The sequence below is a fragment of the Vicia villosa genome, unplaced genomic scaffold, assembly GCF_029867415.1.
Source record: "Vicia villosa cultivar HV-30 ecotype Madison, WI unplaced genomic scaffold, Vvil1.0 ctg.000121F_1_1, whole genome shotgun sequence".
NCBI classification, from domain to species: domain Eukaryota; kingdom Viridiplantae; phylum Streptophyta; class Magnoliopsida; order Fabales; family Fabaceae; genus Vicia; species Vicia villosa.
The window spans coordinates 505,221-527,150 of record NW_026705023.1 but is presented as its reverse complement, the minus strand read 5'-3'; the positions used below and the strand labels follow the sequence as shown (position 1 = coordinate 527,150).

At 33.8% G+C, this 21,930-nt stretch overlaps 2 long non-coding RNA genes across 3 annotated transcripts; both read right to left on the bottom strand.

Annotated features, from left to right (window-relative positions):
* Nucleotides 1–10,495: 10,495 nt before the first annotated feature.
* Nucleotides 10,496–11,401, bottom strand: LOC131624408 (uncharacterized). The gene is made up of 2 exons (XR_009290580.1): nucleotides 11,302–11,401; nucleotides 10,496–10,765 (listed from the first exon to the last, which is right to left on the bottom strand). It is a non-coding gene; the product is annotated as an uncharacterized LOC131624408 (long non-coding RNA).
* A 445-nt stretch (nucleotides 11,402–11,846) lies between these two features.
* Nucleotides 11,847–13,248, bottom strand: LOC131624407 (uncharacterized). Of its 2 annotated transcripts, XR_009290579.1 has the most exons (4): nucleotides 13,164–13,248; nucleotides 12,621–12,751; nucleotides 11,993–12,439; nucleotides 11,847–11,908 (listed from the first exon to the last, which is right to left on the bottom strand). It is a non-coding gene; the product is annotated as an uncharacterized LOC131624407 (long non-coding RNA). The 2 variants fall into 2 exon arrangements; XR_009290578.1 differs by lacking the exon at nucleotides 13,164–13,248 and having other exon boundaries at nucleotides 12,621–13,139.
* Between the last annotated feature and the right edge of the window lie 8,682 nt (nucleotides 13,249–21,930).

The window sequence follows — 21,930 nt, the reverse complement described above, 5'->3', positions numbered from 1 at the left end:
ATTTTGGTCCAACTCGAAATCATCGTTGCTGACTGAATTTGTTTGTTCGATGACTTCAAAATTTAATTGATTTCTCTTAGGCACATAATAGACTTTTATTTGTGTTGGTACATTAAAATCAAAGTATGATGCCACTATATGAGCATTTCTAATGTATGGTGTACCAAATTCAAAATAATAAAGAACTCTGCAGTATTTGTTGTCATGAAGATTGTACAACCATACTGTCTTATTCTTTTTTAGTGTATCTCCAAATAATTCGATGTAATAGGGACAAACTTCGATTATTTCCTAGAGGCAAGTCAAAATAAAATTAGGTAGTAATAAAACAACGAATGAGATAAAAAAAATAAGGATTTGATATTTTCTTACCGTTGATGGATCGATAACTGTATAAAAATATATCCTGCATCAAAATATTGAATCAATATTAAACAAAATAATATTTTGTTAAAATCAAAATTATGTTAAAAAGAACTAAAAAAACATTATGTTACTGTGATGAAAGAAAGTAATACTCAAGAGTGATGAAAACTTAGAACATTAAAAGTAAACGAAGAGAATGAAAAAAAAAAGTACATGATAGCAATGGATTAAGAATGGAGAGGAAAGAGTAAAGAGTAAAGAACTAAGAAGAAAAAACGTGTTTCTTTGTTATTGTTGTTTCCTGCTTGTTTTATATAGGGATGCAATTTATTAATTAAAAATATGCCATAAAAATTATCTATGAACTTTGAATTTATTAAATATTATTTTTAATTGAATTTATTAAAATACTATTTTTTATTAATTTTATTTTGATAATTGATTGACGAAATTGCTATTTTACACATTATATTGACCGTTGTCTCAGATTTAGTATAACTTTCAATGATATATTTTCACATATATTGACTGTCGTGACCATTTAAACCTTCTATATTTGTTTTCTATATCTCTTCCATCAAGATTTTGTTACTCTTTTCTAATTTTTTTTATTTATTTATTAATTAATTTAAAATAAAGCAAGAACTTTTGTAAATAACTGGGTAAGAGATATGTTATTTTCAACACACTATGGTCTTGTTTGTTTCAGCTCTAAAAAAATAGATTTTTTTCTTTGTATTTTTGAAAATAGATTTTTCAAAATCGTTTTTCAAAATATTACAAGTTTTTTTATATTCGTTTTTTCTAAAATGAAACACTAATTTTGACATCCTAAAACATAAACATACATTATTGAAGACCAAAACTTAGTCAAAATTGCAATTTTTTCAAAAAATTGTATTTCAAAAATGATTTTTATGAAAATCTATTTGAAATAGCTTCAAAATTAGAAGTGGCACATTAGGGTATTGTCCACAACGGACGATGATAATAACATTTTCCTTGGATAGAGAACACCAACGAATATCAGAATGATAAAGCGACATTATTCTCCGATGCCACTTCAAGCCTTGGTCATTCCTCATCACTGATCGAGGAAGGTGCGAAATAAACCACCTAGACAGCAAAGGCATACAACACATGAGAGTTCCTCGCTTCTTCATAGTACGAGTGTGAAGTGAATGTAGAATATCTCCGAGCAGAGTAGGTACTGCATTTCGAGTAAAAAATATCTTGATGGCGTGTACGTCTATGAATTGGTTAGGATTTGGAAACAACACCAAACCATAGATGAGCAAAGCCATTATGTCTTCGAAAGCATGGTAACTCATGGAATCCAAGAACGATCGAGCCTTCTCAAGTAGGAACCTAGCAAGGAAACCCTTGACTCCACTCCTTATTTCCCAAGTGTGCTCAATTTCAGACTTCTTCAGATCATGTAAAGTAGCAACCATGACTCCAGGGTTCGGAATATTTTCCAAACCAGTGAACGGTAGCTGATCTATATTGGGGATGTGAAGCATCTTAGAAAACTCCTCCATGGTAGGCACTAATTGATAATCGGGAAATGTGAAGCAATGATGCTCGGGGTCAAAGAATTGAAACAACACACTCATCATTTCTTCTTCAAAAACTGAGGTAACCAAGTTGAGTAGGTGACCATGTCTTTCGCTGAAGCGAGAACCTCCAGGAACCTTTAATACCAATTCTTTTAGCTCAGAAGGTACCCTCACAAAGTTGACTCGAATAGTGTTTCTAGTATCCATGACCTACAAAAAAGAACGAAGATAAATTTCTTGGTCCTTAAAATGGTTAGTGAAATGCTATGCTTATGATGTCATGATGCCAAGTAGATAACAAACATAAACAAGTGTTCCTAGTATCCATGACCTTATGATGTCGCGATCGCAGTGCCGAAACATTCCCCTGCACGAGTTCAGCATAACCCCGTTCTCATCCCAACACCCAAATCCATGTTCTAGCTCAAAATTGCAAACGAAATTCTCATGCATATCATATATACAACTCATATGCATCACTAGATTCATCAAAATCTCATTAATCATGCAAACCTATGAATTTCACCCAAATCCCAAAAGTTAGGTTTTCACATTCTTTCCACCAAACATTCTATAATTCAAAACCCACACATAGAATCATGGTAAGAAGCATTATAACATATCATTCCATCAATACATACAACATTACACCATTGATTTCACTTAAAACCTAACAATTTCAAACTCATACATCCATGGAAAATAACATACAATCTAACCCACCATAAACATCATCATGCCAACCCTTAGAGAGTAAGAACCCCACCCTTACCTTAGCAAAAGCTTCACCAATGGAGCCCTTCCTCTTCATGCCTTAGCTTTTCTCTTCCTTCCATTCTTTCTCTTCTTTCTCTTCTTTTTCCACAAAATGAGTTATGAGGCCAAACCTCTAAAACCCTAATTCTTACTATTATTCTTTCCTTAATTGGGCTTAACTCACAATCCAATCTCTTTGTGTTATATTTCTTTCACTTAGGCCCAATTCATAATATCTCTTTAATTGCTCAATTAATCCAATTAACATACATAAATAATTAACCACACAACATAACTGAATATTATTTCCAATAATATTCCATATTTACCATCGATCCATAACTTAAATATACCGACTCGCGAATTCATAATCCTCCGACTAATCCGACCATAAACTTAACTGCTCAATTCAACATATTAATCGATTTACGCCTTTAGAATATGTAATACGGTGAACTGACTTTATCGAAATGTCGCGGTAAGCAAGAGTCGCCACCGACTTTTATTTTATCCAAATTATCAGAAAGGCTAAAAGAACAGGAAAAACCTTTTAAATAAAAAAACCGAGTTCGGGGGGTAATTTATGCAAAGGGAAGGTGTAAGGCACCCTTTGCATCCATGGTTTTCCATGGGCTCTTAATTGCTTTGCTCTTTGAAAGAAATGTAGAAGAAGAAGAAACAAGGACTTTAGCTCGTAAATGAGCGTAGCCTTTTTGAAGGTTTATGAAAAAGTGTAAGAAAAAGATTTAAACCAGAGCAAAGCAATTAGGGGCAATTACCTGGTTAGATGAAAAATGTTCTTTTTAGCCTTTCAGGGCTATCCCAACCATAAGAGGGTAAGGAAGTCCTTTGATTTGGAGGTTGAAGGGTCGTCGAATTATCGTTCGCCAAAGACTGTCCCTAGCCATAGAAAGGCAGGTAGTCTAAGGGAAGGATCAGAATAGCCATTTTTCGTTTAGGCAACCAGAGGATACCTCAGTACCTCGTAGGCAACTTCGAGGGACGAGATCATATTTGGCGAATCGAAGGCAGCATCATTAGGGACTTATGATCTTTGAATGAACCGAGGGCAACATTGCTGAGGTATCCTCGTATTCGAGGGACTTGGCTATTCTACATTTTAAAACACAAGGCAACAGGCAATAGGCAACATGCAACATGCAACAAGAGGGGTACCATAAAAGGTGTGTGGGTGCAAAAATCACGTGATCAGATTCAAAATAATTTATCAATTAATTAAGTGATTCTAATTCAATTCAGGGTTACCACTCCCTATTTTACTAACCACGCAGTAATAATATAATATATCTATCACAGTTTAAGTGCCTTCAAGGCCACACAATACAACCTCGAAGCAGATACAGAATAAACCATGGGGATGGGGAAAAGAAAAAAACAATAAACTTAAACCCCAAGAACGCAATAGGGTTTAGCATAAGTAATAATAATAAAGAATTTAAAAGATGAGTTTCTAGGGTTACCGACTAATCGAGCTTTGACCGGCTGGCTAACCCTGAAAATTGGAAAAGAAAGAAATAAACAGAAAATAGTGAGTGTATGGCTAATTCATTGGCAATTGAATACTAAACCCTAATTTTAAATTAACAAGGCAAAAATAAATATTTAAGTAAGTAAGAATAAAATCAGGGACTTTGCTTTGATCTGATATGGTTCGTAGTCACAGGAAACCCCGATGCTAACCCTGAAACTGCACAAGGAAAAGAAAGAAAACTCTTAGTGTAGGTGTGATCTTCGCAAATCCTGATTAATAGAATAAATAAAGTCGAATTGATTAATTATTGGTTTTCAACCTAATTAATTAAATCGGTGAAAATCAGGTTTCGATTAAATATCTAACCTTAATATTTATTTTTAATTAATTAATAAGAATATTTAAAATTAATTAAATAATTTAACAATTAAATTAATTTAAACAATTAATCATTTAAACCAAATAAAATTATTAGAATAAATACTTTTGTTTTATAAAAAGAACATTTAGAACAAAATTTATTAAAAGAGAATATTTAAAAGAGTTTTGAAAAACAATAATCAAAATAAATAACAATATAAAAAAAAGGTTATGTAATTAAAAAAAATTAAAGAAAACTCAGCTGGTAATCTAGTGTGACGCTTCCTGATGGTGCACGGTGGATCTTCAATCTGTAGACGTTGGATACATCCTTGGGAAGATCCTAGGGCCTTGAGACGAAGCTGCATCATGGGCTCACCTACGCTAGCAACACGGGATCTGCATAATAATGTTAGCATAAAAAAAGAAAAGGTTTGCTCCATACAGGGATCGAACCCGCGATATTATGCGCAAACCTTTGGACGCGCCTGCACACCACTGAGCCAATTGTTGCTCGTTGGTACTAAATTGGAGCATGATCCATATAAGAAAACAAGCGACGCTAATAAGTTTTAAAAAAAAACAGCGCCAATTACTGTTCATCGTCACTTTTGTGACTCCTTCTCTGGTTCGGCCATGGTGAACCTGCAGAATATAGATACAAATATGCAAAAATAACCCAGACTGATTATAACCGCCCTTATGGATTCAATGGAGCCCTTAATTTGGCCGATAACCGTTCCTAAACAGAGTTCCCAAATTCAAGAACCTCGAACCCTAAACATGGCCTATAGTCATATTTAACCCAAAACTCAAATCGAAGCATTCAAACACGTTGCAATCATAATGAATAACCATAATATGCAATCAAAATTGATTAGCAATGCATGAATTAAGGAAATCGAAGTTGTAAAAGTATGGCCAAACCGTGAATGAAAAATAGCGTATTCTTGACGCTTTAAGCCTGGAAATCGATTGGGAAACGATCAAGAGTGTTCCCTGATCGTGCTTGAACCTTCAAATATTGCTGAATCTCCTCCAACCTCTCAAACTGATTTCAAGATTTTCTTCAATTTTTGGATTATGAGCGTGTGCCTCTGCCTGCAGAATCCTTGTCCATTCCTCCCCTTTTGGTCTGCAATTGTGTTGCTTATATATTAGGAGTATTTAGGTCAACAGAATTTGAATAAATCTCCTTGAAATCTTTGATTGTCAATTTGAAGAAATTGATTGAAAATATGATTTCCAATCTTTCTATCTTTGCCAAATTCTAAAAATTTTCAATCAATTATGAGGAGCACGAAATTGTACGGAATATGGGGGTAAATGATGATTGGATTTGATTCAAATTGATCTTTTAAACCATATCTTTGATTTTCTATTGATTTACTTAATTTTAATCACTTATAAATGAATAAAAATTCATAATAAATCAAATAAATCAAACAATTTCGTGGCAATTGAATTTTGAGGCCTTGGATAACTTGAGAGTGAAGATTTGGCCAATAAAGATTGGGTCCCTTTGCAAAAAGATTCATTTTGGAGCCTTTTATTTCACATATTTCTTCTCAAAATGGCCCAACTTTGACAAGGCATATCTCCCTCAATTTTTAAGGTATGGAAGAGTTCTAGGACTTTTTGGAAACCTCACGATGTCCTCTACAAGCCATTTTTGGAAACTTTTTTCCATTTGAGGATTTTATCTTGATGATATTGGCTTTGACTAAAAACTGCTTTTGGTTGACTTCCAAAAAGGACCTGTAATGTTTGGTTCCATATCGCTCAAATGAAGCATTTTTAGACTTGGCATATGAGAGACAAATTTGTAGAGAATTCAATTTCCTTCAAAATGAGCGTTGGATGGAAAATTTCTGATGTTCCATGTAGGAGTTATGGCTGGTCAAAGTTCAATTGACTTTCTCCTATGAAAACCCTAATTTAGAAACTTTTGAATTTGTTGATTTTTGATCTTTCCTTGATGAACCATGATCAACTCTTGATCAAATGGTGAATGATACTTCATTATAAGGATGTTGACAAAAAATCAGGAGTTTTGACTGTACTTTGACCACAGTTGACTTTTAGATCAAATCAGTCGACTGTTGACTTTCTGAGCAATTGAGTGATCAATCTTTTGAATTGAGCCCTGAACTTTGTCATGGAAGTAGTTTAGAATATCATAGACCATATGAGATGCCTTGGAGCTTTTGATCCATTGATTTTTCCTCAGAACATCAAAACCCTAGTTCCTTTGTCCTTGTGTAGGAGGGGTGTCTTAGAGCCATGTGTCTTGACTTTGAATTTGAATAGGAGAAATAGTATGGGAAAATTTTGGGGTATGACAGCTGCCCCTGTTCAATTTTCTTAAACCTGAAGTTGTAGAGTGGTTTGTATGCCAGTCGGAATCTGAAGGTAGAAGAGGATTGAACACTAGAATACCCAGGAATTTGCCCTAGCTGAAGTAAGGACTTTTGTCGGAGACGGGCTTAAAGATGCCATCCAGGCCTTGAGAGAAATTTTATTGGATATGGGCTTAAAGATGCCACCCAGGTGTTTGGAAAAGATGTATGATTGGGATGGGCTCGAAGATGCCATCCTGCTTGAGAGTTAGAATACGTCGTACGTTAGACCGTATGTGAAGGATATACTTAGGATGAGTCGTATGTTAGACTGGGTCTAGTTTGCATCAGCAGATGTCTGGAAAACCGTGCGTTAGGTTAAGGGATGAGTCGTGCGTTAGACTAAATCCAATTTGCATCCATAGATGTCTGGAAAACCGTGCGTTAGGTTGAAGGATGTGTCATGCGTTAGATCAGATCCAATTTGCATCCGTAGATGTCTGGAAAACCGTGCGTTAGGTTGAAGGATGTGTCGTGCGTTAGACTAAATCCAATTTGCATCCATAGATGTCTGGAAAACCGTGCGTTAGGTTGAAGGATGTGTCGCGCGTTCGATCAGATCCAATTTGCATCCGTAGATGTCTGGAAAACCGTGCGTTAGGTTGAAGGATGTGTCGTGCGTTAGACTAAATCCAATTTGCATCCGTAGATGTCTGGAAAACCGTGCGTTAGGTTGAAGGATGAGTCGTGCGTTAGACGAAATCCAATTTGCATCCGTAGACGTCTGGAAGATTGTGCGTTAGGTTGAAGGATGAGTCGTGCGTTAGACTGAATCCAATTTGCGTCCGTAGACGTTTGGAAGACCGTGCGTTAGGTTGAAGGATGAGTCGTGCGTTAGACTAAATCCAATTTGCATCTGTAGATGTCTGGAAAACCGTGCGTTAGGCTGAAGGATGAGTCGTGCGTTAGACTAAATCCAATTTGCATCCGTAGATGTCTGGAAGACCGTGCGTTAGGTTGAAGGATGAGTCGTGCGTTAGACTAAATCCAATTTGCATCTGTAGATGTCTGGAAAACCGTGCGTTAGGTTGAAGGATGATTCGTGCGTTAGACTGAATCCAATTTGCGTCTGTAGACGTCTGGAAGACCGTGCGTTAGGTTGAAGGATGAGTCGTGCGTTAGACTGAATCCAATTTGCGTCCGTAGACGTCTGGAAGACCGTGCGTTAGGCTTTGCTTTGAATAAGATTCGAATCTTCGTAATGTACCTGTCAGATATTGTCAGTTTTTATACAATGTTATGGTGCATGTATTATGCGACGAGTCTCTCAAAATAAATGAGAAACTTACGTGTTATGTATGTATTCATTATGAGGTAATGTATGCAATGTATGAATATGTTTATGACATATGATATGTGAATATGATTTATGTTGTCTTGATTGAGAAAATAAATCTCTATGTCTTTGTGATTTTAATGTCTGATCTTGTCTTGAAGATGCTTAGCTGGAGATTTATGATTTCTGCTTGGGGATGAATAGTAATTTGATGTACCCTGACTGGGGATAAAAGATATTAGTAAACCATGTTGGAGAAGAGCAAAGTGTTGGAGAACCGGTAGTGTTGAAGATGTAAACTCTGTTGGGGAGCCATGTCTTTGTCGGGACGAGAGCATTTGAAAATATCTTCTTGATGATTACTCTGTGGGGACATGATCTTGTGAACCCGGCTCTGTAGGGAGACATGGGTGTCTTGAAAGTTGCCCCCAGTATTATAGTAACTACCATTCCTGGATTTGATTTGATTGGGACACACCAATTAGTATTGGTCGAGATGTCAAACTGGACTTGCATAGATTTGCCCCTGCTAGTATGAACTTTGGAAAGATTCGCCTCGCGAGGACTTTATGAGATGTGCACTATGGGCGACATGCCCTTAGTAATCATAGGCCCAGGACAACGTCCCATGTTGATTGGGAAGTAGCTTCAGATCTACTTGGATGCATGCCCCTGATTGTTTTGGCACCCTTGAGAGATCCTTCGAATCTTGACTTGATTGCCCCAGATTGATCGGGAAATAGTTTGAAATCCACTTGGGATGTATGCCTTTGATTGTTTGGCATTTGAGAGATTCTTCGAATCTTGACTTGATTGCCCCAGATTGATCGGGCAAAGCGTGCCATGCCCCTTGTATACGTAGGAGACATTGCTTCTCGGATTAATCTTGTCTGTCGGGATAACTTTCAGTCATTAGTTGTACCCTTGTGCAAATTCTTTCTGTTGCTAACATTTGAAATTATGTATCAGAATATGTTTAATAATGAGTTCGTGAGATGCAATGCATACGTCTGTCTTGAGTTTTTTGAAAAACATTTAAAATAGGAGATGTAAAAGCGTGATATTTATAAAAACATGCTATTTGTAGAAACGAACTATCGACTCAGCATTTTTTGGTAAACCTTAAGGAGTCGGGATACCTTTATTGTGACAATATGCTTTCGAACTAACCATGCTTCAGTTAGGACTTTCAAGGGTTGTAGCGTGGCTTGGTTCACGGTTTAAGAAACAAAGGATAAAGGCTCAAAGTTTATTTGTACCCATCCCCAATCTTCGTGATGTTCTTCGATCCTATGCTCAGTCAACTTCGCGTTTAAGTTCTAGCAGAGCTTTGAAATCGTAATATTGACATTCTGTGATGGTTAAAGCACCGACAGATTATTTGGACAGACAATCATCCTTTTTTTGTAATTTTCTTTTTATCGAGGATTCGCAGTGACCTCTTTTGAAATGTTTTCTTTCGTCGAGGATTTTTTAGCAACCTCCTTTTTGACTTTGTTATCCCTAACTTTTGCCTGAACTGTTTATTTTTACAGTCAGCGGGATGTTTCAACTTGATAAGTCTCCTTCATAGGTTTTGACTTAATAGATTTTTTCTTTTGATAGATGTCGACTGCCTGACTTAATGGTTACGGGAATCCATCACTATTTGTATAAGCAACGGCTAGCATAACTGAGTTAACTGAGTAACTACTCTGCCCCAGGTTATGATCAAGGGTTTTAATTAGTACAAGAAAGAAACTTCTACTTCTTAGGCTCAAAGGGGTTGACGAGGGATTAACATCCTTATATCTCCACTCACTAGTAGAAAAATTGCTTTTTAAGTCGGTTAAAAACGACTTTTTAAGTCGGTTCCGAACCTGACTTAAGAATTTCCGACATAAGAAGTTTTGACTTCTTAAGTCGGATTTAGACCTGACTTAAGAAAATTTTATTAGGTCTGTTAAATCATACCCGACTTAATAAGTCCAGGCTTTCAGAAAGCTCTAATGCCATATGTACCCGACTTAAGAAGTTTGTTTCTTAAATCAGATAAACTTAACTGACCTAACAAGTTGTATGTTTTTAATAAATGAATTCAGCCTTCGTACTAACTATCATTTGAAAAATAAAATATTATATTTTGTCATCAAACTAAATATTATTCTACATCAATTATTTCTTAATCTAAGTTTAATATCTATTCCAATTCATCAATTTATCTTATTTCTAGAATTAGAAATAAAACTTCAAAAGTCAAATTATTTTCTATACACTACTAACCTTACCAATATCAATTTACTCTAAATAAAATAATATCTTCCAACTTTACTCTGTTAACTAACTAATAACAGTAACAACCAAAATGAATCAAAGGTCAATTCACAAGTTGCAACACTAAATATATCTAACTAAAAACCAAATCCGTCTAGTGCATTTACATAACGAAAACTTTAAATTGAGTTTCATAACAAAGGGTTTCAATTTAAACTGGTGACACTGTGAAGCTACTTGACTTCCCTATTGATTGGAAGCTCTCATCCTCAATGAACTCTTGTGATAAACTGGTGATGAAAACCTATAACATCAACAAAATTTACATTATTCAAATGTTTTCAAAGATTTTCAAATAGTGATAACTAATGGTGATACTAGTTGAACTATCATACCTGTAATCATGACAACACTAATGCCAGCTAAAACTAGAGCAAGTCAGTAATGATAATCCTCTGTTAGGATTAAAAAATTGCACCATGACTTCAAAGAATATACAACTTTAAATATGCAAAAAAAAGAGTAGCTCATATAAAAACCAGTTATCTAGAACCATACACAACATGCACACCTTGGTCTCAATATAGTTAATTACTGTCGTTGTTATGCTACATAATGTATGTATCACATTTTCTCCACAGAGTTTGGATAATCTACTGAAATTGTGTTAGTTCTGAACAACAGAATTCATGAATATATATATATATATATATATATATATATATATATATATATATATATATATATATATATATATATATATATATATATATCAATTATGCAAAAATGTCTATCAAATAAGAAACTACAATGAGTTATTAGTCACAGGAAATCAATTACCTATGAAATATTTTAAAAAGGTAGTGTATACAAAGTTCCATTGTTATCAAAGCAAAAGTTTCAATGTTGAAAATCTTCTTCGGGTAATTTTGGGCAACCTAAAGAGAAAACAAATGAAACTTGAACTTTTCTTGTCATAAAAATTGGTCCGCTTAGGAGAACAGCTAATAAGATTAACATGCCATTCAAAAACAAATTGTGCCTAACAAGAAAAAGAGGACTTTCAGTGTTTTGAAAAATATATCCAACAGGGATATAAAATATAATGCAGTTAAAATCCTGAAATCAATTTATCAAATGTGTACCTGTGATAAAATTGATATTACAAGACTGTTCCAAGAATTATCCATGTATGTGAAATAGGAAAGAATCTGCATCCATTAAACACACTAAAAAAAATTAGAATTCTCTACATGATACTTCAAATGTTTTCAAAGATTTTAGTACAATTTTTTGGATAGCTCATCCAGTATCAATTAAGCTCTAAAAAGTTCACAAACATATAGTGATAATTGATGGCGTGATATTAGTCGAACTATCATACATGTAATCGCGTGACTTTGCCTCGCAAGTTTCTTAGGTAAAAAACACATGGTAGAATCAAAGTCTGTCAACAAGGTTGATAATAATCAGTAAAATGATGCAGTCAATAACACTATGAGCAATAACCGAATAAAGGAAGGGAACTTACTACAAGTATTGTAAGTATTGATCCAATCAACGATATTACCAAACCTGCAAAAAATCATCAGATGCGTCTTATCTATAACATAGTACGACTATGTCATATTACAGTTGTAATGATTGATAAGACTTACCGAAAAAGGGAACTTAGAGAACAATAACAAGGGTAGAAAATACAAGGCATGTTCTGATGAAAACGGAAAATAGGTAAGCCTTTGAATGGTTTAATGGTATTAACTCTTCAAGACTCATTGCCAAGGAAGACATAATCAATGCATACGTATCGATGCTAGTTAAGAAAAATCATAATTCATCATCTGTATATAAGAATATTCTATGAAGAGATTGAAAAAGAAATGAAACTTCTCATGATGATTTTTTTTTCATTCTATATTCATGCATATATGTATTCACACGACACGTATAAAGGATATTTGGTAAATGGATTAACCACCTGCAAAATAAAGTAGCAGAAAATAATGTTAGCAATTTATATGGTTTATAAAACAACAAAAATATGTTAATATAGAATAAACTATCACTTTAGTCTCTAAAGTATCGATCTCGATCCGATTCAGTTTCTAAAGTTTATTCTACTGAGATAATATCGTAAATAGAATATTGAATTAGTGTACCGTAGTCCAGGCAACAATCTTGGTTGCATCCAAATCTTGGGCAGGTTAAGAGTGAATTGAGAGTATCTTCTCCAAACATTATGTATCCCATAACAGCACCTCCAACATAGAGTGAGCTACAAACTCCGAAGCTACAATAAAAATAATCATACATTGTATTAGATAGATTCAAAAGGATAATCATTTATAACACATTCGTTCGGAATTTTAAACCATGACTAAAGACGATCTTGGGTTAATTGTGCTACTAGTATTGTAGAAAATTAGTTTGGATTTGACATTGATGTATAAATGTTTGGGAACACAACATGTCAAGAATAAAAGTATCCGTAAAGACCAATCGCAACAGGTAGGGCTGCAAGATCGAGCATTGTCCATGAACGTTGAAAGCCAACTTCTTCTACGCCGACCCATAACAAACACATAATTACTAAAACAGGTGCAATAACTCCACCGGCTATCACAGACATGGTAAATAAATGGTTATATTAAGCTCAAATGTTAACCAAAAATCAAGTCACTATTGCGCAAAATAAGAGTCACCTGAAATTTAACTAAGAATACGAAGGTCACGAAGCCAAACTGTAGGAAGAACAACCAATGGGGTAATCACAGCAAAGAGTGTTTTTAGAGTCAACACAAATACACTTAAATCTAAGTATGCATTTGGAAACAAGGATGCCAAGTTATCACCTTCCAAAATTATATACTCAATGCAACATCCCTGTGTGATAACATATATAGTTTTTATGAAAAAAAATTATAATCCAAGGTATGTGAAATTTATTCAACTCCAAAATTTAAAAGCTCAAAATATAACACTGAAACATAGAAAAAGGTATCATGGATTGCTATCTATCTCGTACTAATTGAATGAAGGAAGATGTACTTGCATATAACTTGACATACAATACTATCTGCAACCATAAAATGGAGGAATCAATGGAAATTGAGATTAGAGACCACTCCAACTTCAAAATACATACAAGAAAAGAGCATAAAGATGAGTGTGAAGATCGACTTACTAAAATGGCAATACATCCAGCAGTACCAAAAGCAGCTTCACAAATGTCAGGATATGTCTCAAGACCAGGTTCACTGTCCAACCAAGAATGCAAGAGCAATCTGGTATAAAAGGAAAGAAATCCAAATGTGAACAAGATGGAAAGTCCTACCCATCCATAAATCCATAAATGCACATATTCTCAAATCAACATATCTCAAATTGAACAAAATCAGTACTAAAAGAGCAAGGTCTAGACACAGTTTGATAAATTTGTTACCATTATGCACAGCCTGCCCGAAAGAGCAATTGTATGATAGTTCACACCAATATCAAACAATGCCACGTAGGAAACCCGAATTTGAAATCCCTAATATTCTAAACATTCACCCGTAACCACATGGTAAACAGCAAATATGCGAAAACTCAAAACAATCAAAGTTCATACCCTCTTATTCATCCTCATCATCCTTGTTGGTATCTCCACCTCCCATTTCCAATTCTTTTTCATCCTCTCTCTCATCAATATCAACTCAACTTCATCTAGAACCAAAAGAAAAACTTAGAAGAGGAAAACATTATGCCGAGAATGAAATAGGAGATTAGGGTTCACCTTCGTCGTCAGATATTACGCTTTGGTGAGTGACTTCTGCGAAAATGGGTGAAGGAATGTGAAATTGAACAAGTTTCGGAGCAGAGAACAAGAAATCGAAGCTTTGGAGTAGAGAATGAGAATCGGTATTAAAAAAATATGTAACTCTCAAGGCGAAGGGTTGAAAGGGGTTAAGGAAAGTTGAATCGAGAGAGATCCATAGATTGGGGTTTTTTCTCATCGATGAGGAATAATAGGCTAAGTTGGATTTCACTTTCCGCGTGCAGTCTGACTCTTTACAACAAGTGTTCACGTGAAAATATACTTCTATTTCTTATTTAACTCTATTTCTTATTCAATTAATTTATTATATGAATAAAACTTCTTAGGTCAGGTGGGTGACAACTGACTTAATAAATAGATTTCTTAAGTCAGTTGGTAACTACAGCCGACTTAAGAAATTAAATCCAATATTTGTTAAGTCGAATTTAAAAGCAACCGACCTAACTAAATTACAAATATTTACGAAATTGCCACCGTGTCACTTCTTAAGTCAGGTGGCAGGTGAACTGACTTAACAAACTCTACTAAAAAGGTATTTTTGTACTAGTGACTTTTTAGGAATTGAAACAATGCCTGTACATCGTCAGCATAGTCCGCTCAAAAGCATACTGTATGAGGTTGTGGTATCGTTTTCATTATCCTCCCTTAAAAGGCTTACAGCTTAGCAGGAGTTGAATATCAAAAAACATATGCAAAGTAAAGACATAAAAATGAGTGATAGCGAATTAATTTATTCAAGACAAACATATACAATGCACTGATGATGATTATTAAAACAGATAATGTCTATCATAAGTCGAACGTTCAATCAAACATGAAAGAAATTGCAAATGAAAGTAAATCTAATGATCTAAAAAGTTCATCCTTCTAGACATTAATCCATCTTATCGTGATTAGGCATGGGAACCTGTAAACTCGGTTTTTTGAGGCGAACTGACTCCTTGCTCCTTTTTTGTTTTGATTTTTTTATTTTATGCAAGAGTCGCCACCGACTTTTATTTTATCCAAAAAAGGAAAGGCATAAAAGAACAGGAAAGACCTTTTGACAGATTTAGGGTTCGGGGGGTTGGTTATACAAAGGGAAGGTTTTAAGCACCCTTTGTATCCATGGTTATCCATGGGCTCTTAGTTTTGCTTAGATCACTTTTGCTCTTGTTTGATTTTTAAAATAAGCTCGGCAAGACATTAAGCCTTGTGCCTACATACCTCCTCGGTGCAATGGAGAAGTCAGAGCTAATGTAGTTCCGCTTAAAAGGGAAAACGGTTTAAAAAAAACAAATAAACACTTTATCATCGTCGGAGAGAAATACTCGGCCATTGATCTTGAGCATGAGAACAAATGAGTTCTTTGCATCGCTAATGAAAGAAGGGCTCCAACTCGGATAAAATCAACGAGTATGCCACTAGCTCTCTCACGCAGAAAAGATCTCATTATATCAATCAATTTCAAAATCGTGGGGTATCGCAACTCACTACAACAATTAATCGTGTCTAAACTTTTGCAGAAAAGCCACTAAGGGCAAAAGACATTTTTAAGAAAGGTTTTAAAAAGAGGTTTTACAAACATAAGAAGATTTTGGAAAAAAAAAAAGGAAGAAGATTTTGAAAATATAAGAAGTGGAGGAGATGAAGAGGCTAACCTAGTGCATAAAATAAAAGTTTAAGGAGAGAATGATCTGACCAAAATAAGAAACCAACAGTTGACCGACGCATTACCACTTGGGGATCCAGATGAACTTATTATCTTTAGCACCACTTTGCATTAAGCACATTAAAATTCTGATGAAAATCAGGCAGAGTAACGGCTGTTTTAAGGTAAAATCCTTATCTCAATGCCTTGGAATTAACCATCAAGGACTTTCAAGGAAATACCTGCATACGCAAACAAACAACAATCCAATGCCAGACAGAACAACCACAGAGTAATAACAGAATAAGGGTCCAGAGGCACTAAGTCCATCAGTCCGAATCTCCAAAATGCTAGGGATAGTAACCAGTAGTCCAAGAGAAAACCTTAAGCGTTTTTTTTATATTTTTGTTGTTTATTAGTGTTTTAACATAAAAGTAAAGTATGGTCCAAGTGGACAAAAAGAAAATAGCGGAAACATAAACATAGCGTCCAAATGGACAAAGAGAAAATAGCGGAATATAAACGTCCAAATGGACAAAGAGAAAATAGCGGAATATAAACGTCCAAATGGACAAAGAGAAAATAACGGAAACATAAATAATATGTCCAAATGGACAAAGAGAAAATAGCGGAAATATAAATAATATGTCCAAATGGACAAAGAAAAAATAGCAGAAATATAAATAATATGTTCAAATGGACAAAGAAAAAATAGCAGAAATATAAATAATATGTCCAAATGGACAAAGAAAAAATAGCAGAAATATAAATAATATGTCCAAATGGACAAAGAAAAAATAGCAGAAATATAAATAATATGTCCAAATGGACAAAGAAAAAATAGCAGAAATATAAATAATATGTCCAAATGGACAAAGAAAAAATAGCAGAAATATAAATAATATGTCCAAATGGACAAAGAGAAAATAACATAAACATAAATATGATGAATGATAAAATAAAGTATAAAGCAAGAAATATAAAGAACAATATAATAAAATGCGGAATTTAAAGTTAATTGTTAGTATGTTAGCACGCGAATCATCTTGAAGCTAGTCAAGTATATCCACGATGTTAGTGAAGATCGATGGTGAGTGAATGATGATCTCGGATTTAAAGTTAATGAAAATTTATCAGAAGCTTGATAGAATCATAGCGACTACAAGATAAATTTCCAAAAGTCTTAAATCAACTGCATACAATCTCTGCCATATTTGATCTTTTATTCCAATTCGGGACAAAGAAAAAGATAAGAAATAATATCAAATAATATACAAAAATAAATATAAAACAAATTAAACTTAATTCATTCTTTTTGTGATTTTCTGGAATTGATTTTAAGTTAATTAACAAGCTAATTAAACAAATAATTATACAAATAATTAAACTTAACAAGAAAAATATTATTTTATATGTCAAAAATTAGATTATAAAAAATATAAACCTAAATCTAAAAGGAAAATATTTTTGGGGTTTTTTGATTGGTTGAAAATAATTAAAAAAAGCAATATTTACATAATTACTAATTAATTAAGCAAAATAAATTAATTATGAAAAGAAATAAAATATTTTTATGTTAAAAATTAAATAAACATTTTATCAACTTAAAACTAAAATTAAAACATTTTTTGAGAAATTGAAAATATGCATAAATATGGAGTTTTTAATTCATGAACTCCTAACACTACTACATATTAAAAATTACATTGTACTTACTCTATGATGTCCCAAGAGTGGAATAGAGTGATTGAAATTGATTGAAAGTGGCTATTTGAATGAGCCTTGATTTTTACAAGTTTCTTGAAACTTTTGCAAATATATAAACTTAAGCTATGACTTTGTGGTGATTGTTGCTGTGCTCTCCTCTTGTTCCTCCCCCTTTTTTTCCTCCTCATGAATGAAGAAATGAAGCTCTATTTATAGGCAAATGATTTGATCTTGAACCCTTGCAAGTTGGAATTTTCATGATTGATTTTGTGGAAAAAATATGATAATGGAATATTTTCAATGAGTGCATTTCTTAACCATGGTTAAAACAATCAAGTGTTATTCTTTCCAATCTCAAATATTATCTTGAAGCATCTTTGAATTGGTCTTGATTGGCAACCATAAGCATCTTGTATAATATCTTTGAATTATCTCACTTTAATTGAATTTTAAATGAATAAAATTTAATTAAAATGAAATAAAAGTGTCATGAATCATGGATAGGTCGTGGATGCCCTTTAGACATATGGGAATCAAGATGGAATCACAAAAGAATTGGCCTTTTTTGAAAAAAAATCAAATTTTGGTCATTACTTGTTTCATGCATTTTTCCAAAAAAGGTCAACTTCATCAAGGCATATCTCCCTCAATTTTGATCCTATGAAAGTGTTCTTTAACTTTTTGGAAAGCCCAAGATGTCCTCTACAAGCCACTTTGGAAGCGTTTTTGCATTTGGAGAAGTTATTTTGATGATATGGGCTTTGACAAAAAACTGCTTTTTGTTGACTTTGAAAATGACCTGTAATGTTTTGTCTTATATCTCTTAGGCGGAAGCATTTCTTGACCTTGGTCCCAACATCAAAGTTGTAGAGAATTGAATTTCCTTGAGAATGAGCTTTGCTTGGAATTTTTGTGATAAATTATGAGAGAGTTATGGTCGGTCAAAGTTCAGTTGACTTTTAGGTAAAAAACTCTAATTTTGCAATTTTGAGTTTTGTCGATTTCTGAACTTTTCTTGATGAATTATGATCAACCATTGATCACATGATGAATCTTTTGACAAAATATGGATGTTGACAAAAAATTGCATTTTTGACTATCTGTTGACTTTTTGGTCAAACTGGTCGTCTGTTGACTGTTTGAGCTGTTGACTGTGCGTCCGAGCGAATCGAAGTTTGAAAATTTGCCTGGTGGTACTTTGAGACATATGGAGATGCATGAAATCCATTTGAGGTCTCAAAAACTCGTTCTCCTGAAAAAAAAACAAAAAAACCTAGTTAGGGACTGTTTGTGTAGGAGACAGTTAGGCGTACCTGATTTTTGTGCAGTGTTGAGTCTCTGTTGATCACGTGATTATCAGAAGACTTCTAGAACAAAATCTTGGAAATTTGAAGTGTGAAAAATTGATTTGACTGATGGTACAAACACGGAGAATTGCGCTGATAGCGGGTTTGACTGGTAACTAGCTGTCCGGGTATTAACGTAACAATTAAAGTGAAAACTTAACAGTTAAAGTCAATTTTTTCTTTTTGTTTTTTTGTTGTGTTAACGGTGAGAAATTATTTACATGATTTGTTAGAAAAACACAAATATAATAAATAACTAAAATACACTGTACGCGAACAAAATTACCGTCAATAATAAGATTGAAAGGGATTTAATGCATAGAAAAATAAATATTTAACTAGCAATAAACACACATAATATTATCTTACTAGTTAAACGACGGTATAATAGATAGTGTAATACTTAATACTGACAGTACAAATATTACCTAAACAAAACGTAGCGAACAGTACGGTAAACATAAAGAACGGTACATTCTAAAAAACAGAAAATACGACAAACTTTACATATGACGATTAATAATCCATGCTATGAACAACAGAAAATAGATGATCGGAAGTGTAACCATCGCAGGTCCGCATTTTTCAGGACTATGCAGACAGAAGAAGGACATGATCACCGTAAAAATAGTGACGACTATAAGAAAAAGTGTATCCATCCACTTTGCCATTTTTGCCGGGGAAGAAGAGAAAATAATTATGAGATAGTGTGATAGAAATTTGGGAGATGAGTGAAATTTGATGTGAGAATTTATGGAAAAAATGAGGAGTATTTATAGAGTGAAAAGAGAGAGATAGAGACGTTGGGAATGGAGTGTTACCGTTTTGAATAGTAGTAGGATTTGAAAAAAAAATATGGTAGGTTTTGAAAAGAAAAGGGGTGTAGAATAAAGCTAGGATTTGATTTGAAAGAAAGAGATTTGAAAAGAAAGGAAGATATTTGAAAAGAAAGAAAGAGATTTTGAAAGAATAATATAGTATAAAAATAAAAATTAGTGGGAAATAAAACCAATAATAATTTAATTGTTACCAGTACAATCTGAAACCCGGACTCCGCGCCTGCAAATTTTAATTCTGTACCGACTGCGTCAGCATTATTTATCTGAAAATAAATCTCAAATAAACAGTGTATGAAGTGATAAACAGTATTTGGCGTTTATGTAAGAATAAATTTAACAGCGAACCAAAATACTGTATAAAAAATTCTAAAAATTGAGTATTCATAAAATCAGGATATTTATGAAATAAAAATCCAAGATTGTATAAAACTCCAAATTTTTAGACAGAAGTTTGTTGACTTCTCTTTTTTTTTTTTTTTAAAAAACGCAGGCAAATTTTGGGGTATAACAATAATGATCATAACACTTAGAAAATGATGGGATCTCAGAGGTCAAAAATTGGGGTGCAACAGATGCCCCTTTTTTAGTTTCTTCTATCCGGAGGTTTGAAGATTGGAAATCTTCGTTTCGACGTGATTGAAGAGACTTAAATATATATAAAAACACAATTTTTGAACCTGAGATGCTATGTAATGCTTATGATTATGAATGCATATGATTTCCACGAGATGGAAACAGGACACCACAAGGGAGAAGTAAACAGACTCCGTTGGGGAAAAGGTATAAGTCATCCAGGAATAGAATCGGACTTCACAAAAGAAAGAAACAATCGACAGAAGCTTTCAGGAATAAAACGTGAAAGGAACTCTGGACAGGAAATCAATAGAGACGTTCAGAAAGAAAAATCTCTGGAACCCATATCAGAAATAATTCAAGAGTAAAACATGAATGAATTTGGAAAGGAGTATAAATTGACAGAGGAATTCAAGAGTAAAACATGATTGAACATCATCACAGGCAATCAAGACTAAAACATGATTGAATAGTATCAAAAGCAATCAAGAGTAAACCATGATTGGATAACATCATAGGCAATCAAGACTAAAACATGATTGAATAGTATCAAAAGCAATCAAGAGCAAACCATGATTGGATAACATCATAGGCAATCAAGACTAAAACATGATTGAATAGTATCAAAAGACAATCAAGAGTAAAACATGATTGGACAATATCAAAGGTCATCAAGAATAAAACATGATTGAACAACATCAAGGGTAAAACATGATGGAAAATAAAGATCAATCAAGAGTAAAGCGTGATTGAATAATATTAAAGGTCAATGCCAAGTAAGTTGGACTTTGATCTCAAGGTAAGATGTTGAAAACAACAAGACTTGTAAAAATATAAATGAGCATGAATTTGTTTCTATGCATGATGTTGAATTTTTTTCTATGCATGATAAATGCTCAATGAAATGTAGTTATTTATGACAACTGAGATTGACTCTTTTGTGAGGCAAGATTGGAGCTTTGATTCCTCAACACGGGAACTCTAAAAAATCCGCTTGGAAAGAAGATGCTTGAACAAACTTCTTGTCACACTGATAACTGTATCAAACAAATGATCCTTTGAGAAGGACTGGTAAATTATGCTTGGGGATTGCTGAAGAAGATTGCCCCTGATTGAATAATTGTTGCAAGTTAACTGATCATGGCTTCAGTTGAACTATGTTGGGGATGAACAGATCATGGATTCAACTCTTGAAATGAATGTTGGGAAGACTTGCCATAGTATACATCTTGAAGAGGATATTCTGATCAACAAATCTTGATTAAACATATGAACAACAGGATCTTGAAGTAACGTGCCCCTGATAGGATCACTGACCAAGTTTCTCGACTGTTCGAACTTCCTAGAAGATGAGTGCTTACTTGCAAATAAAATGTTCATTCAAGAATGGTAATTTTAATGCAATGCTCAAAACATATTTTTTTGAAGTCAAAATCATTATTGGAAAGATGTTATATATGTAAAGAAAATGGAATTATTGGTCAAAACACAATGGTTTGAGAAATTCAAAGTAAAAGTATGATATCAAAACAAATGATTGGCAAATCTCTTGGGAGT